Raw genomic sequence first — 17110 nt, 5'->3', positions numbered from 1 at the left:
AACACGCCATCAGCTCCTGGTCAGAAAGACGCATTTAGTTCAGAGACCATGAGATGATGTTCAGAAAGGATGTTTTTAATTAATTGATTTCAGTTGCCTCTGAGACTAAATCTCTGTGTAAAGTCTATCATGTCTGGCCATGTGACTTGTTTTTATTATTTGTTTGCTTACCTTTAAACACTGATTTAAATATTGTAATTTTTAAACTGAGCAGTAATTTTACATCCATGGAAACTCAAATGTAATATTTAAAACTTCAATACATAAAATCAGTTATTTAACAATATTAGGCGTTTAAGTTGTTTTTAACATTGTATTTTTATACATTTATGCTAGGGGTGCCCAAGTCTAGTTTTCCAGAGCTACCATCTGCAACTTTAGATGCATTCCTTCTCTAACACACCTGGACCATTGACTCATTATAAGCCTCTACAGAACTGAATGAGGGAAGTCAACCTTTTGTCTGGGGTGTGTTTTAGCAGGGATGCCCTCCTGATCTGTACCGTCAATGTGGCCTGTTGAGGGGGGCCAATATGCTGAAGTGGCCCTCGGTGAAATTGAGTTTGACACCCCTGTTCTACATGGTAACTCAGTTCAGATGACAGCCAAAGACATACATGTAAGAAAGAGAGGAGCAAATAAAGAAAACCTTCCCTCCCTCTGTCAAGAGAAAAGTATAGGGGCTGTGCAAACAGAAGAAATATGTCCAGGTGTAAAAGGAACACAAATTAATCAAACAAAAAAAAAATAAAGAAAAGCATGTTTCTGTTTTTCAAGGTAGCTCATTTTTAAATGTTGGACATTTATAGATTTAACTGGTTCTTGTCTATTTCTGAGTTCACCTGCTGTATTTCCTATGATGTTTTCCAGCAGCCAAATTAATGAAATTTAGTCCATGCCACTGTGAATCTACACAACATTTAACTAGCACTTCAGGACTAGGAATTATTACAGTCATAGGAAAAAAAAAAACAATGATTTACTCACATGGTGCAGCTTGCTTCTTCTCTGTTGGTTCTTGAGCTTTATAGGACTGACTCTTAATCTTGTTCACCAGCATAAGGAGGCGACCTTTAATAGATGTATCCTTTTCGTCTTCATCTTCCTCCATTGGGATTCCTAAAAAGCACAAGAAAGCAAACACTATCCATTTAGTATTGAAACTGAATTTCTACATAGCTTGTTTTTTGAGTAGATTAAGACAAATATTCTGTGTTTGATCCAAAGAATAACAAGTACACCACCACTGTCCTAAATCATTGCCAATATTAAGTCATATTTTATTGTTTTCTAAATAAGACATGGGGGGTGGGGTACCAGAACAGCATGGGGCCCTGCGGCACAGCTGGGACTGCTGTTTGCGCAGCAGTAGAAGGATTTGGCAGATCAATTATTTAAGAAAAAGCTCAAAATGTCAGAACATTCTTATAAAACATTGAACTCTGTTGAGAGAGCTTGTTTTTCATCAACTTTTTACAATATCATTTGCGTAAATACAGCACACTTTTTAATTGCATAAAGATTTATTCCATATTTAGTTATTTACATTCTAAACATGTTCTTAGGAAAAACCTAATGAAAAAACTAATCACAAAATATCATTTCACAGTGACATATCTTGCAAATAAAAACAAAAACAGCAATAATCTGGCTGCATGCATGGCAACATCCTAAATACCTTGTTTGATGCTCCATTTGATCCAGTTTCAATATTTATGAATGAATACTTGTTGATTTATTTTTATCTCAACATTTTTCCTTGTGTTTCTTAGCTAAACTATGTAGGACAAAAAGCTGCCATTTTACTAAGCTATGCAAACATTTTAGAGCTTGTGTGATAAATAACCAGGACACCAAAAAGCATATTCAAAAATCCATTATCCATGAATGTTTTAATTAAACCAGCAACCACAAGTTCCAAATTGCTATTAAAATGTGAATTTTCTTACATTTTTCTGACCTTACCTTGTGTTTTAGAAGAACCTATAAATTATTAGTGTAAATCAGGTGAGCAAAGGAGCAAAGTCATTACTTACCTTTAAAGCCCTAAAGGGTCTTAGACCTAAATACATTTAGGATTTACTGGCCAAGCTGTTGCCCTGCCATCCACTCAGAAAGAAGGAGGTTCAGAGGTATTGATATTTAACTCTCTCTGGCTACTGAGTTCCTGTGCTGCACAGTTGTCCAGCTATATTCTTCCTCTCCAAAAGCTTTTGCGAAACTCCAATGAGCATAAATATTTTTAGCCAATATTTTTGGCTAAATATGTTGGCTAAAATTACAAAATACAAAGTATTTTGTAATTCACAAAACACTTTTGTAATCTTGCGAATTACGAAAGTATGCAGACACCTTGATGTTTTTGCAAATTTTATTTTATTTTTTGGGCACTAACTTTATGTGATAGACCAGCACAACTACAAACTATAAGAAAAATGAAATATGGTTTTAGTTTTCTTTTTGGTTTTTGAGGCTGAGCTTCTAGTTTGACAACAACTCAAAGTATTCAGCCAGAGATGCAATAAGATTAAATTAATCAAAGCATATTTACTAGTTAAAATGGCCCAGTTAAAGCCCAGATGGAAATTTGTGGCAATACTTAAAGGATTTAAAGATGATTTCTATCCAGTCTTAATGCACATTCACCATTTTGCAAAGAAAAATGTACAGAAATTTTAATCTTGATAAGTACAAAGACTGAAAAGAATCCACAATATTTGCAGCAGTAATTGTCGCATAAAGTGGTAAAGTAGAGAAGGAAAAAAAATATAAAGTAAACCATGCCTCATCTTCACTTCATAATTAAGCAATACTTTTTTGTAGATAATATTAGATAAAGCCCTGAAGTTTGTGGTTGTAATGTGACAAAATGTGTAAAACTGCAACAGGTGTGAATACTTTTGCAAGGTCTTGTGTCTGTGTTATACAATTTTATTTGCAATAAGACAACAGAAAGAGACAGTTGTGTGATTGCAATTCCTACTTATTTTTCAATAATCCTTTGTTGTATTGCTATATGTTCATATACAGCAATAGTTTATGCTGCCTTTGTGAATCTCCTGTAACAAATTTAAAAATTGACTAGTGCATTATAAGTTCATTACATTGCATTAAAAAACATTTATACAGTACGCACGTAGAAGACATTCGTAACGTTTTTTTCTACATTTGCATCTTACCACAGTGGAGCTGCAGTTGGTTGTGGAAGTCGTACAGCTCCTCCTGTATTTTTGACGGACACGGACAGTCGTCTCCCATACTGAAAGTCAGCAGCATGTTGATCTGAAATGGGAGAAAATATGAAATCAGACAAGTGTATCCACCGTACAATATATGCATTTGAGTATCATTTGAAGCTGTCCCTTTCTATTAAAGGTTTATGTATTTAACTGATGACTCATATTGCCTTTCATTTCATGTCATCTCAATATAATACATCAATGTCAGATTTACAAAAAAGGCAAAAAATAAAAAATAAAACTGCGTTAGTGAATAAATGTCTCTGCAGCAGCAGGCAAAAGGGCAATGCAAGACATTAAACCATAAGAGAAGTGGGTACTTCGTCTCCAGCTGTGACTTTTAAGAGACACTGAGCTGAATGTGTGTGCGGTTCTCAGCGGTGCACGGGATGAATTTGCCTTTAAGCTCTGTGGAAGATATAGAACAGTTTCAGAAACATTTGGGACAAGGAGCAGCTCTCAGTCTCTTGAGGCCAAAAGGCAAAATTGGAAGACTAATGATGCAAACCCCTGTAGACTAATGGATGGATGGGAAATTATCCATTCATATAAATGAATCATAGGCTCTATGCAACACTATCCCAATATCTAGTCACATACGTAGCTGGAGACAGGGTGCCTGCAAGGCTTTTTTTGTGGCAACATATTGTAACCTAAAAAGAAACTTTTCAGCTTTAGATCACATAGCAAACATCAACAGAAGCATCAAATAATCCAACTGCAAAGTTGTAACTGATCAATTCTAATTTTAGTCCAAATTAAAGTAATTTTAGTCCAAATTAAAAGTTAATTGTTCGAAACATAGTATGTCACATTTTATCAAACATGGATGGACATAAACCCACGGGTTTATGTCCAACCATCCATTCATTTTCTTCCACTTATCCGGGGTCTGGTTTATGTGTGGGTGGGTGCTGCATAAGTCTGTTGCGTTTAGCTCCAATCATTGGTGGGCTCTGTCTTTTGAACAATAGCTTCAAACAAACACAAACTGACTGATTTTTTTATGTCAGCTCACAATTTAGTTTTTGATGTTGAAGGTTCAACATCAGAATCATTTTCTAACTGTGATCTTGTCTGACCTGCTCCTGAGGAGGAGATCTGAACTCTTTGGTCTTCTTCGCTGTAACGGCTGCCGACATATTGAGGGCCAGCATGAGCTCATTGTAGCGGAACTTCTGGTTGTACTGCAGTTTGGAGACAAAGCTGTCTGAAAAGGACACAATGGCCTCAATACGGTGCTTCAGCTCGCAGTCGCAGAAATAATGAAGCAGCTCACACATCTGGGGAGCAGACAAAGGGAGAAGACACGATTCTCAGAGATGAAGGTGGTTTTGAGTACTGCTTTGTTTTCTCAAGACCTGGATAAAGCAGCCTTAGAGTTTATACATTATCCACTCAAAATACATCATTTCATGTTTGAATGACTTTTGATAGGAATATTACAGTGAACCACTTCTTGAGAAAATGATAAAGAAAAGAGCTGTGGCCGTTCTTAGAAATTAGTACCAACACATTTACAGATGTTTTTCAATAAATCATTATCTACTCGAGAATTGATTTTATTTCAGTAGTTCAGTGGTATTTCTTATTTTCATTGTTACCAGTCGTTTGACGGGCTCTGGCAGCCTCTTCTCCAGCAGTCCTTTCATTGGCTGTTTGGCCTCCTCTGCTGCCTCCTCCTCTCCCGCTTCAACTGCCTTGCCCTCAGTCCCAGTGAGTCCCTCTTTGTCCGTGGGCCCTGAGACCCCTTCCTCGCGAGTATCTTTGAAAACGTTCGGGTCAATGAGCAGTAAAATCTTTTGAACATCCTCGCTACCTAAAACCCCCATAGTCAGCAAGGTGCTAATGAGCTTCAGGATTGGGACAAACTGATACTCTACGCCTCCTCCAACAGGATCTCGAATGTGGTGCCCGCCGCCTTGAACAGCTTCTGTCAGCATTGAAATAGCTTTTTCCTTAAGTGCATCCAGTGGGATCTGCGGACTGTATAGATAATCCCTCTTGGTGCTGATGAAGCATGGCGGGGTAAAGTTGAGGCGGGGTTTTAGGGAGGTGCTAAGTCCCACCCCTGGTGGGCTGTGCTTTTTAGAGGCGCTGGAAAAGAGACGAATTGAGCGTGTCTCAGCTGTGACTGGAATGATGAACTCATCTTTCATCATGAGCCTGGCCTCCTTGGCGGTTTCTAAGTGGATGCTGATCAGAACATTGTAGAATCCCTCCCGTAACATGCCAGAGAGGTACTGATTATCTATGGTGTATAAGAGCTGCGACTGGTCCAGGTGGCTGCAGAGGGCGTGGGCAACGCGGGTGTTTCCCAGCGCGCACAGGGCACAGTAGAGCTTCAACGTGTGATAGTGGAACTTCCTCATGTCCTCCTGCTCTGACAGCTCCATAATGTCGACACACCTTTGAAAAGAGAGGAAGAGACACACACGACATTTACTAAAATGCGCAATCATTTAACTAGATTTAACACGGCACCAATCTGAATATGATTCCTGGATAGTAAAATCAAAATAGAATTTCATGTGTCTTATTTATTTTTTTCATTTTGTCACATTAAAACAACCAACGTGAACATGGTAAATAGAATTTCAAGTAAAAAGTTGTGCAACAGGAAGAAAGGGATAGCGCTGGTAATATGAAAAGTGTGGGGTGCATCTGGATTCACTACTTTATATCATCCATTCATCATCTACACCCAATTATCCTTTTATCCTTGGGGGTTGGAGTGGGGTAAGGATTGAAAATGGTCAATAAATTTGTTCCCAGTTTCTCAAAGGGCAACACAGAGACACAAAGGAATAACAATCACCCTTTCATCCCTTGGATGTCTCTGAACTGAGAAGAGAAGATATCATTATTTAGTTAGTTGTACTGATAACCAAAAATAAACAGTGAGTGAAAAAGAAGAACTTGAATGTAATCTTATCGCTGAACCATAAAACCTCCAGTCATTTTATTAGAGATTTGCTGATGTGCTATCCTGGAATAATCCCTTTCAAATAGCCATAGTTGATCAGTACCTCTGCACTGCCACACCATTTAACATTTAACACTGAAACTGAGTTTAAGCTTTTAATTCTTTTCCCTTTTTATGTCACGGCGTTACTCAGCGTAACCTCAGGGGGAGATTTTTCTGGATTATGTACAGGATTACCAATTTGTCATGGCTGTTTTCCACTTGTGGATGTTCTTTTAGTGCTATATGAAAACAGAAACAGCTTAAGAATCCATCCCAGGTTGATGACAATTAAGTCTTGGCAACAATTAGTCGATTTCTTGTTGTTGGTTCTTGACAGCGAGTTACCAAAAGCCCACTGAGGATTATTATTTGATTAAGGTTCTTTGTTATGTCATAAAGGTGAAATGCATAATATTAAGAAAAAGTAATTTGTTTTTGTTTTGTTTTTTTATCCCTCAGCTACTGCAAACTAATTGGGTGCACCACCTGTTCTCCTCAGGAATGTGAACTGCCAGCATCTGCAGAGGCTCCACACACTGAACCACCCAGCCGTGCCTCTCGTTCACTCTTGCTGTTTCCACTTTGAGGAAGATGTTGGGCATGCGGCTCCACAGCACTGCATTGATTGTCTGGACATCCAGTCGGGGCGGACACTGAGGCACCGGGTTCTTGTGTTCGCTCTTAAAGATGGCTGATGACAGTGGCATTGCGTTCTGTGCAGCACAAGCAAATGTATATATATATATATACATATATATATGTATATTCATACATGTTTGAGCCCTTGAGCATGTTTCAGTTCATATTATATAAGCAATTACATCTTCTGAAATAATTAGATGAATTGAACTATTTCAAGTGGTGGAACAAGAGTATGTTGGAAAAAAGCAACAGTGTACCTTTATCTTAGCCAGCTCAAACTGAAAGAGGTTTGGGCTGGTGGGTCGGACAAACACGGCAGGAAAGAGCTTTGTGTTTGGTTCCACCTGGAGCAGAGAAAAGAACATTCATGTTAAAGTAAAAAAAAAAAAAAAAGACAAGTTTTAGTAGGAGCAAGAGGGAAGGACTTACAGGAAGCATTTTGGTGATGCGTCATGAAAAAGTAGTACTTAGTGAGCAAGTGTGTGTGTGTGTGTGTGTGTGTGTGTGTGTGTGTGTGTGTGTGTGTGTGAGATCATTACAGTGTTGACTGGAAGGGTGAGTCAGTACCGGGTGAAGTCGCACATAATTTCAGCAAGGGAAAAATGTAAGAAGATTATACTGCTTGAAAGATTCTTCAAGGTTTAGCTCTCAAAGTACATCCAGAAAAAGCATATTCCAAGTCAGGAGTTCAACAATACAGACGTCAGAGCTCTGTCAGAAAAATATGCAAAGCTTTAGAATGACTGACTCTCAAGCTACAATCTGACCTGCAGATAGAGTGGGGAGACTGAAGAAAAGCATATTTCAAATGACTGGTGTGAACAAATAAAGCTCCTGTAAGGCATTCTAGATTTTAAAAACATCAAAAACCAGTTGGAAATTGTAAAAGGTAAATTTGATATGTCTTCCAACACAGGGAGTTTTTAACTAAAATAACACACATAGTTGGAAAATAGGGTTCATTGCCTAATGGTGTAATCTTTTTTTTTTTTTATGATCTATTTTTTGGGGTTGCAGGAGGTTGCAAATGCATACAAGCTCAAATATAGACAGTGATATTCAATAAATTAGAATACATGTCTTCATTGACTTTTGGCCGGATTAAAAGTGTCTTTTGAAAATCACAACCTTTAAACAATCTGACTGAATATTAATGTAGATTTCCAAAAGCAGACATTAGATAATTTAAAAAAAACGTAACAAAATTAAAATGCTCTAGTGAGTCAGCACCTGGTAGGATGTCGATAACTCCTTTCCATTGACAGTGAAAGTAACCATGCCAGTGGACAGATCTATTAAACAGCCAATGTCCAGATCAACGTTGCTGCGGCTGGAGGCGTGTGCACCACTGGTCATGTCACCACCCCACACCATGTAGCAGTTGCTCCTTTTCACACTGTTCATGCATGAGCAGAAATTGGCATTTTTCAGTATTTAGCACACATAAGACCTAATCCATTAAATCAGGAGAAGGAAAATCATGAAAAACCTTTCATGAACTCGTCCACGTTCATCACCCAGGGTTACAGTGACAGTTCTGTTCTTGCTGAGGTTGAAGTTGTTGCTATAGTAATGGTAGTCGGGGGTAACCCATCCAACCCACACACCGGAGGGGTCCTGACCTGCAAAGATTCTCACCGAGTGGTAGTACTGTAACAAAACAAAGAGTTAGTGAGGAATGTAGGTGGCAAACATGAGGCACCATTAGAGGAGATTTTTTTTTTAATACCGTGGTGATGCTGCTGTAGTCCACTCGTCTACTTTCCTCACTGTGTCGAACAGATCTTAATGGATATCTACACAAGATCAATTTAAACAAGTCAATATTAAGATTTATGGCCATTTTAGTTTATGTTTTAGTTTATTACATCAAGTGTAATTCATTTACTTTCATAACTGAGAAGCAGCGCTTTGCAAAAGTATTTATAGACCTTAAAGCCTCTTATATTTAGTCACTTAACCAGAACATATATGCATTTTATGCATTTAAAGACACCGTGGAAAAGGGTGTTGGGAACATCATTGTATTAAGACTTTAAATCAAATTTCTCAGACAACCAGCACCTGTGTTTAACCTTGAGCAAATCCTCTTCATGTACGCCGTTTATGTCAACTGTGGGGCTCTGCTTGAAGAAAGAGTGGAACTCTACTGGCATGCTGAGACGACAGAACACCATGTCAGCATTACTGTTCTGGGTGCCAAATGTCTTGTGGGTGACCTTCAGACACGGGGGGCTGTCAATGGTGCCGTCAATTCTGGTTACCTGCAAGCGGAAAGAAAAGCTTCCACGACTCACTGGTTTTGTTTTTCCAACAACCAAATTTGACTGAAATGCGCTTCTGTCTTACTGCAATGTGGTTGTGGTCCTTCGGCACGTTGACAAAAGTAGGCAGACGCTTGCTGAACCACATTGTGACCTCCCGGTTCATGTTGACTGCAAATGGTTCGAATCCCTCTTGCAGGCCACAAGTGGTGTAGTATTTGAAAGTGCTAGCGTCTTTCCCCAGATTCATGCGCCCCACCTGAGCAAGACCGAGACTACACACTGGAATAAATCCTGAGGATAAATGAAACAAGAAACAAGACGGATAAATGAATGAGCCTCCAAGAACATGAGAACAAAGACTGAAGAAAAATCTATCCGGCATTTGTAGAGAGACTTTTGTAACTTTAGGTAAGATTTTGTAACATAAAACTACTTTCTAACATTTACATTTTTTTTCTCCCATCAGTGGATCAGTTCCACATTTTTAGATCTGAAATGAGCACAAGTCACTCTGACCATTACTATTTTTAAATCAATCAATCAATCAATAAAATTTTATTTGTATAGCACATTTCAGCAGCAAGGCATTTCAAAGTGCTTTACATAATTAAAATGCAAACAGCATGTGACATAGAATAAACAGTGAGAAAGAGAAAGAGATTTTGAAAAAGATTAAAACAGATAAAAACATTAAAATATACTCATCCTCACCATCCTCAGTTTCAAAGTCAGTGAAACAGAGCTCAGAACCCTTGGTTGTGATCAGGATCTCTCCATTAAGGGTAAAAATCATAGACTTGTCCTCCATGTTGATCATACAGCCGACTACATCCCCAGCATGCCAGCAGCGCCCAAATAATCTGCTACCGATGTTCAGACAGTGGCCCTGTGTACAACATGAAGAAACAAGTTTAAATTTAAAGTTCAGAATGATGGAGATTGATTTTGGTTCGAAAAACTTACCCTGTATCCATCAAAGACGAAAGCAAGTTTATCCGTTCCAAGTTCCACATCAGGTTTGCACCCAGGCCTGGCCCAGCCCACTCTCATGTCTCCTCCAGTGACAGCCTCAAATTCAAAGTACCACTTTCCAGTCTTCACCGCATATGTCCTTTCGACTCTGAAGAAGCGGACCTTATCGACGCTGACCCGTTCAGCCACTTGGCCTTCAAGGTCAGCAGGACAAAGGCCATGCCGGATAAAGAATCAGAATGGAAACAGTCACACAAAACCTCATTAGTTGAAAAAAAAATAGTAATGTGCCTGTGGTTGCAATTAAACTTTAGCATTTCATGTTCCTTTTTCTGCATTATAAAAATAAGAAAGGACATAATCCAATCAGGAGATTACCACGTACCAAGAAATCTGAACAACGGTCCATCTTAATATGCAGTAGTAAAAAAACTCACCTCCTTCCTGGTCTGAAGGCTCTATGTTGTATCCATAGCCAATCATGGTGCGGATAGCCTCTCGCAGGCTGTCCCTGTTTGACTTCTTGGTCCGCTCATCCAGCAGCACGTAGGGAACCAGACGAGGGTTACGCTTGCTCTTCAAATCCTGTATGGAGATGAGGCCTTCGGCAGTTATATACATGCATTTGGTTGAAATCTTTTCACAAACATCAGCATTTGTTTCCTCACCTTTGGACTAACAAGTTGATTTAGTGATGAAAATTGTGCTGTCATAACTTTGCTGTCAAAGCCATTAATTAAAAATAATTAGACAATTAGTGCTTTGGGGCTGTAGCTGCTCATCCTGTAGCAGTCTATTTTTCTGTGTCATTTCCACTGGAATTAATCCCTATGGGGCCATGGCACAATGATGTATGGATCATTTAAGTACGTTATAAGCAGATCTGTATTCAGTGACTAAACATGGTTTATTATAGGTTCAGAACATGAATATCTGTCTATATCATTGCTCAAAAGTTTAAATGTAGACTGGCAAAGCAAGCTCTTGTAGTAGATGCACATGTAGACACATTTATTATTATTATTAGCTCCGTTGCATTCACTAAACAGACATTTTTTCTTCTGTGTAGGGCACCTCAATTCATTTATTCCAGATCAATGAGATAAATTATTATGCAAAACTGCTCCAGCTCAAATTGTGTAAATAAAAGAAATTAACATTGATAGTGTAATCATAGTGAGTGTGCAACAAAGGCCACATTATTTATTGACATAAATTAAAACAAAGCAATGACAACATCATTATTTACAGTCACGTCAACAGTATGAAAACAGCTAAAGAAAATCTGCAGCTGTGAATTTGAGCACTTGATAGTGCTCTGTACAGCATGTTCCACCCCTACAGAATATTTTACTGTTGTTTTATCGCAATGAAATGTCAGACTCTCTAGCAGGTGCTCTACAAAGGTACACGTAGACAGGACAAATAAATAAAGGAGCGGTTTGGTAAGAAATACATCACTAAGAAAAAACTTGTATAAAAATTAATCTGAATAATGAAACTGCATAAAATTCAAAATCGCAGCAAACCTGCTGAATGCCGTAAGTCCATCCCTGCTTGATGCGGTCTTTGGCCCAAACATTGTGTGCATTCTCTGCTAGTTTGTCCACCAGCAGCTCCTGGCCTGGTGTCAGTTTGATGTCCGATAGGTCCAGAGGGGATGGTTTATAGCTATTGGACATCATGTAGCTGAAAAGAGTGGAAGTGATGAGTATTTTTACCTCTGGTAAAGTCTGTAGTATTACAGAGTGAATCCACATGGAGTTTTTTGCTAATATTTACAGCTTAGCAGTACAGATTAACAATAATATATAATTTTTTTGCTTTAACTGTCTGGAAATGCTTAGCATGATCTTTGTACATACATCCTAAAATGCATGGTTACAACACATCATAAGGACAAGTCAATATTTAAACAGCTGTCTCTGTTTCTAAAATCATGCAACTTACTTCTTGGGTAATTTTATTTTTTTGAGAGAGTCCTCTGCATTTGGATTCACTTGGACAATACGGCAACCTAATGCTAGCAGGGTCCTTTGAATATATAAAAAAAAATAGAAGTTAGTCTGCAGATTTTACTCATTCATCACCCAAACATCACCGCTGACGTGAATGCATCTCAACACAGATAAAAGTAGTAGTCCGGATTTGATTCCTTGAGGAATGATCCTTATCTACTGCACCAACCCCTAAGTGTAGTGCTTCAGTACCTTTCACTGCAGAAGATCAAAGAGGAAGAATATTATGTCCATAATACCATTTAGGAAGTATTTTGGTAATTAACATGTAATGAGCCAGAGCAAAACTGTCATTATCAAATATATTTGCATTTGGGGTTGCTAGCACTATAAAATGTCAGTGTGTAATCTCTAAAAGACATTAGCTCACATATATGTACCAGATGTATTGACATATATTTAATAGTTGTTAAACTTTTATGCTTTTTGTCTCATTAAAACTACAAACTTCACAATTTCGTTTTGATTTTTGTGAGAAAAACAATATAAATTGTGAAAAATTTCAATGGATGTCTTTTATATTTTCTTACAGTTGCTGTAGTTGCTGTGAGAGTTGCTGTAACCGACTTAAAAGTTCTCTCAGTAGTGAGATTACAGTGAAACTTTTTTTTTTTTTGCTGTTTCTTTGAATATGCCTAACATTTTTGTGCCTAGACAGTCTCCGTTCAAAACCAAAAAATAAATAAATAAAAATAAAAATAAGAAAAATAATCCACCCATAAACCTAAACATACTTCAGTGTTTCTGTTGACATCTGCAGGTTGTAGTTCTTCTCTGTTTCTGGCAACTTGGAGAAATCAACAAGGCAAGGATGCTGTCGTTTGTTATCATCTCTTATCTGTAAAAATGAAAACATGTCAGTCTGTGGGCATTTTCATCATTGTTGCTTATCAGTCACACCATCCTAAATTACAACAAATTACAGGTCTTTGTAAATAAATGCATGTGGAAACTACATCCTTGTAAGTCACTGTGAACTAACAAGAGGGCAGGCATGAGGTCTACGTTCAGAGTGCAACTGCTTGCGGTGATAAGACAGTTTTCTCTAGTGAACATGTTATGGAAGAGGAACAGGGGAGCATGTTTTCGTCAGGGAGAGAAATAGAGAGGCGTGTGGCTGGAATACTAAGCACTTTAATGCATTCCTTAATGCTTGACATTATGTCAAATAATCCCTTTGGCAATGCTGCCCATTGGAGGCAACATGACAATGGTGAGTATTTGGTAGGAAAACATGCAAGACTGTGCATAAATATGTAGCAGTGTTTTTTATTTATATTTGTTCAAAAGTATGAGCCAGCTCTATTTGAAACAATACCAAAAGTATGGAAATGTTTTCTTCTTCTGATTGTTCATCCTTTCGCTAAAAAATATTTTTAAGGTAAATTATGCATGAGAAGATATCTGTTGTTTCCGTTATCTTATTTTTAATATGTATACACTTGCTATTATGTTCACTACTCAGACCTAGTCAAAATTAACTATTTTTTCACCAAACCTACTATTTACACAAAATTGATGCATTGACATTATAGAGGCATAAATCTAGTGTTGATTTGTTGCCTGGTGACTAAAATTTTATTTAACCATTGATATTTTGATGATTGTGTACAAGTAAATCATATGTGAATTGAGTTTCGCATAATTGTACTTTCTGGCCATGGTTGACAACACTGAGTTGTGGTTGTTTCTCAACAGATAGCTGTGAAAACTGAAACCATGCTCACCACATCAGTGTTCCATGCAGAAGCTGGCATGACTGTAAGAATCAAAGTTAGCTATTTTCCACATCAGTTTGGCAAATAAAATGAAATCTGAAGAAGCCCAAAAAGTGTAAGAAGCTTCTAGCAAATAACTTATATTTCCTTTTGTAGTTCTCAGTTAAGGTACTTCCTCAATGTAGAAATCACAAAGGCTTGTCTTCACTTGGTCAGATATTAGTGCCACTAATATATGATGTTAAAGAAGATTTTAAAGCGCATCTCTATGATGTTTTGTTTTTGTTCTGAAAAAATACTGAAAAATAACTGCACAGCTGTTTAACATAAATTTTCTAATGTGAAAATTAAAGAACTAACATAATGCATGTGATTAGATTTTATTTGCATACTAACTCTTCAGTTTGTATGCAAAGGTAACCATTGTCAGCTCCAGTGTATAAAGTTGTGCAAATACTTGTATCTAACTGTGGCAGAAAAATGATGTTAGGTGGCATAAAATTAGTTTCCCACTTTGACAATGTAAAAACAGGTTGGCTTATTATTTTGAATTTTGAAACCATCCGTCCTGCGTTAATATTTAAATAATTGTCTGAAGACTATCACAGGTTTGGTGTTTTCTTTTTTTTTTTTTTCTTCTTTACAAAAAAATAAAATAAAAATGTTATTAAAGCAAACCCAGACTTTATTTTTGGATTGTCAAACTGGTCAAACATTCAGGTTTTTTTCCGTGAGTGAAACAATAATTCATGACTTTTACTAAAACACACCAAACAAAGCACCGACTTTACAATCTACAAACAAACTAGAGTGAAGGGTCTAAATGAGGGATATGAAAAGCAATGGACATTAAAAACAATGACTGATCTTTTTTCCACTTACCCTCTTTTAGGAGTGAACAGCAAATTATAGAAGAGAAAGCAAGATGATGTACAGGCAATTGTGATGTTATTGCTTCTTAAGACTAATGTTCCACTTTTTTGTATTAAGAAAATATGCAGTATACGGATGTTAATTTCTTGGCAAATGTGGCAAAAATGTATGGAACATGCTTTTTTATTTTTCTGTCCATGTGATGAACTTAAGAAACTATTAAGGCATTACTTTCTTACCTTGCCATAAGTCCATCCCAATTCAATCTTATTCATACCCCACAGTTCGTGTATGTTTTCAGCCAGCTTGTCTCGAACTTTCTCCAAGTGAGGCGGCATGACAACCTGAGGCAGAGACATTACTTTTGAACTGTTCCTGCTGCAAAGTAAGTTTTCAAACAGATCCTGTGAGCTTACCTGGCTGGTCTCTACAGGAGTGGGAATGAAGGAGGCCTGTGAGGTGAACTGGGTGGTCCCAAGCAGATCGCGGACTCCCTCCACATCTCTTTTGTACTCTTTCACCGGCTCCACCTTCATCTTCTCTTTTGGCAGCAAAGCCTCATAACATGGAGCATAGCTTGACGGTGGCAGGAACTTAAAGTCACCATGTCGGCCACCCAACAGGAAGCGAACCCTTAAAGGAAAAAAAACAAACAATACAACAAAAACAAATGATCATCTATTGTTAATCTTCTATTAGGGGAAGATAACTGGAAGTGAATACTTAAATAAAAAGATGGAATCAAGTCCCCGGCCCCACCCCCTACACACACACACACACACAAAAGATAACATCTCTTAAACCCCCTCAACCAGAGGCAGGCTGAACTCTGAAAGACAGTGAAGAGCTCCTCAAGGGGCTGCCCAAAAATAGCTTCTGGAGTACTAGAGATGACACAACCAAGTCTCACTCTGACTACAGTCCTCAATTATTGAGCACAAAGTTGTGACTTTCACTTCACCACATGTTTAAATCCATGAAGTCACACGTTCACTGGGTCAGTTCCAAGCACAGGCTTGTAGGTGTGTTACCCATCTGGCGCTGTTCACACCAGCATTGTACATTTGAAATAACTTTCCAACCAAGCCACACTAGTTGCAACAACTGTGACTCTGCTGAGGTGTTAAGGAAGTCCAGGTTGCTTTAATAGTGGCCTTAAGCTCATTTGCACTGGTGTCTCTGATTTTCCCCTGGATAATACGTCATAAAGTCCTCCAGAACATGGCATGACTCCCCCAAATCATCCCTGACTGTGAAAACTTCAAAACAGACCCCAAGCAGCTGGGATTCTGTTCCTCTCTACTTTTCCAGAAGTCTTCGATGTTCGAAGGGAATGCAAAATTTATTTTCATCTTAAAAGAGGACAATCCGGTTCTGTTCCTGTGTTTGGATACAACACTGTGTGAATAACCATGGTCTTTACAATGACCTATTATGGCTTATCCTATTTAATTTAAATTGACGAAGACAGTCTGTACGAGAAATATCAACAGTTTTCCTCATAAATGGTCACAAAATAAACCTTGTGTAAAATTTTGGGGGTTTTTTAAATGTTTTTTTTTTTCTGTGAAAATGAATTTTGGATTTTCATTCAATGCAAACTATAATCATCTAAAATCAACAGAAAAAGCATTGAAATCTATCACTATATATCATAAATCTATGCAATATGTAAGTTTTAACTTCTGAATTGAATTCCTGAAATTACTGAGACTCACCTGGACATTATGAAAAACAGTCAAAATCGAAGTCTGAACAACAATAAAACAAATTTAAGTGGATTGTTTGTGGCTCCAAAACCTCAGCTAGGTGCCAGTGATTGTGTAACTTGTTTTACACCTTGTAGAAGGTGCTGATTCGGATTATTCTATTAAACACAAGCGTTACCACAATACCTAGTTCATGCCTTTATTTCATTTATTTCAGAGTTTTTACCTATGGAGCTGTCAAAAGGACATAACAGCAATCTTTTGGGTAAAATTGCAGGTTTTACAGGTAAAACACTAAGGTCAGTTTCAAAAAGCATAGATTCATCCAACTCAGAGAGGAAAGGAAATAAACACTCACTTGACCCCTGCAGAGAAGCTGACGACGGGGAAAAAGAGTCCGTCTGTGTTAAAATTTTCAAACATGCCCTGGACCGGCTGTCCGTTTATCCTGAAGGAGATGCTGGGAGCTCCCAGGTCCAGACAACAGCTCACCACATCTTCCGAAGTCAGGATATGCTGGTTCAGAGAAGCGACAGCCCGCGGGATACGGCCTATTTGGGAGGTAAACACACGGGTGTGTGAACGTGGACCTGGTGAGCCGAGCTGGCACAGAGCAGATCTTTCCAACAGACACAGGATGGAGCACATTTACACACAGTCTGGGCAAGGAAATCACTCCTGCAGAGTACTGACTGTCTGGATGT

General features: G+C 38.1%; 1 pseudogene; it reads right to left on the bottom strand.

Annotated features, from left to right (window-relative positions):
- Positions 1-961: 961 nt before the first annotated feature.
- The window catches only part of LOC106941234 (ryanodine receptor 3-like), a 49205-nt pseudogene continuing 33056 nt past the window's right edge, over positions 962-17110 (bottom strand).

The sequence above is a fragment of the Poecilia latipinna genome, unplaced genomic scaffold (assembly GCF_001443285.1).
Source record: "Poecilia latipinna isolate Pla-1442-1.1 unplaced genomic scaffold, P_latipinna-1.0 Scaffold3561, whole genome shotgun sequence".
NCBI lineage: Eukaryota > Metazoa > Chordata > Actinopteri > Cyprinodontiformes > Poeciliidae > Poecilia > Poecilia latipinna.
This window is presented reverse-complemented; position numbering and strand designations above follow the sequence as displayed.